At 41.6% G+C, this 2,474-nt stretch overlaps 1 non-coding gene across 1 annotated transcript; it reads left to right on the top strand.

Annotated features, from left to right (window-relative positions):
* The first annotated feature begins 1,948 nt into the window (after nt 1-1,948).
* LOC148545289 (small nucleolar RNA R71) lies at nt 1,949-2,056 on the top strand. Its single transcript, XR_015901915.1, has one exon. It is a non-coding gene; the product is annotated as a small nucleolar RNA R71 (small nucleolar RNA).
* Nucleotides 2,057-2,474: the final 418 nt, after the last annotated feature.

Here is a 2,474-nt window from a genome sequence, read left to right as displayed (position 1 = left end):
CCATTCTGCTACCCTTACTGGCGTTTAAATGCCAGTAAGTTTCTCCTCCAGGGTGTTCTATTTTTCATTCTGTTTTTCACTTTGTTTTTACTTTTTCAATTGTTTTTGTGACTTCACATGATCATCAACCTACAGAAAATATAAAATAACAAAGAAAAATAGAAATTTAACATAGAATAGTAACGATTGGGTTGCCTCCCAACAAGCGCTTCTTTAATGTCAATAGCTTGACAGTGGCTCTCATGGAGCCTCACAGATGTTCAGAGCAATGTTGGAACCTCCCAACACCAAACTTAGAGTTTGAATGTGGGGGTTCAACACCAAACTTAAAGTTTGGTTGTGGCCTCCCAATTCCAAACTTAGAGTTTGACTGTGGAGGCTCTGTTTGACTCTGTATTGAGAGAAGCTCTTCATGCTTCCTCTCCATGGTGACAGAGGGATATCCTTGAGCTTTAAACACAAGGGAGTCTCCATTCACTTGAATGATCAATTCTCCTCTGTCAACATCAATCACAGCTTTTGCTGTGGCTAGGAAGGGTCTGCCAAGGATGATGAATTCATCCATACACTTCCCAGTCTCTAGGACTATGAAATCAGCAGGGATGTAATGGTCTTCAACCTTTACCAAGACATCCTCTACAAGTCCATAAGCCTGTTTCTTTGAATTGTCTTCCATCTCTAGTGAGATTCTTGCAGCTTGTACCTCAATGATCCCTAGCTTCTCCATTATAGAGAGAGGCATAAGGTTTATGCTTGACCCTAGGTCACATAGAGCCTTCTCAAAGGTCATGGTGCCTATGGTACAAGGGATTGAGAACTTTCCAGGGTCCTGTCTCTTTTGAGGTAATCTCTGCCTAGTCAAGTCATCCAGTTCTTTGATGAGCAATGGAGGTTCATTCTCCCAAGTCTCATTACCAAATAACTTGGCATTTAGCTTCATGATTGCTCCAAGGTACTTAGCAACTTACTCTTCAGTAACATCTTCATCCTCTTCAGAGGAAGAATACTCATCAGAGCTTATGAAAGGCAGAAGTAAATTCAATGGAATCTCTATGGTCTCAGAATGAGCCTCAGATTCCCATGGTTCCTCATTAGGGAACTCCATGGAGGTCAGTGGGCGTCCATTGAGGTCTTCCTCAATGGGAATCACTGCCTCTTCCTCCTCTCCAAGTTCGGCCATGTGAGATGTGGTTATGGCCTTGCACTCTCTTTTTGGATTTTCTTCTGTATTGCTTGGAAGAGTGCTAGGAGGGAGTTTAGTAATTTTCTTACTCAGCTGACCCAATTGTGCCTCCAAATTTCTAATGGAGGACCTTGTTTCAGTCATGAAACTTTGACTGGTTTTGATTAGATTAGAGACAATGGTTGTTAAGTCAGAGGGGCTCTGCTTAGAATTCTCTGTCTGTTGCTGAGAAGATGATGGAAAAGGCTTGCCATTACTAAACCTATTTCTTCCACCATTGTTGTTGTTGAAACCTTGTTGAGGTCTCTGTCGATCCTTCCATGAGAGATTTAGATGATTTCTCCATGAAGGATTATAGGTGTTTCCATAGGATTCTCCCATGTAATTCACCTCTTCCATTGCTGGGTTTTCAGGATCATAAGCTTCTTCTTCAGAGGAAGCTTCCTTAGTACTGTCTGTTGCTGCTTGCATTTCAGACAGACTCTGAGAAATCATATTGACTTGTTAGGTCAATATTTTATTCTGAGCCAATATGACATTCAGAGTATCAATCTCAAGGACTCCTTTCTTCTGAGTTGTCCCATTATTCACAGGATTCCTTTCAGAAGTGTACATGAATTGGTTATTTGCAACCATTTCAATGAGTTCTTGAGCTTCTGCAGGCATCTTCTTCAGATGAAGAGATCCTCCAGCAGAGCTATCTAATGACATCTTGGATAGTTCAGACAGACCATCATAGAAGATTCCTATGATGCTCCATTCTGAAAGCATGTCAGAAGGGCACCTTCTGATCAATTGCTTGTATCTCTCCCAAGCTTCAAAGAGGGACTCACCATCCTTCTGTCTGAAGGTTTAGACTTCCACTCTAAGCTTACTCAATTTTTGAGGTGGAAAGAACTTTGCCAAGAAGGCATTGACTAGCTTTTCCCAAGAGTTCAGGCTTTCCTTAGGTTGTGAATCCAACCATGTTCTAGCTCTGTCTCTTACAGCAAGAGGAAAGAGCATAAGTCTGTAGACTTCAGGGTCAACCCCATTGGTCTTGACAGTGTCACAAATTTGCAGGAATTCAGCTAAGAACTGATGAGGATCTTCCAATGAAAGTCCATGAAATTTGTAATTTTGTTGCATTAGAAAAACTAATTGAGGCTTAAGCTCAAAGTTGTTTGCTCCAATGGCAGGGATAGAGATGCTTCTCCCATAGAAATCAGGAGTAGGTGCAGTAAAGTCACCAAGCACCTTCCTTGCATTGTTGCTGTTTTCGGCTGCCATGGTTTCTTCTTCTTTGAAGAGT

This window comes from Arachis ipaensis, chromosome B9 (assembly GCF_059453495.1).
Source record: "Arachis ipaensis isolate K30076 ecotype BB chromosome B9, ASM5945349v1, whole genome shotgun sequence".
Taxonomy (NCBI): domain Eukaryota; kingdom Viridiplantae; phylum Streptophyta; class Magnoliopsida; order Fabales; family Fabaceae; genus Arachis; species Arachis ipaensis.
This window is presented reverse-complemented; position numbering and strand designations above follow the sequence as displayed.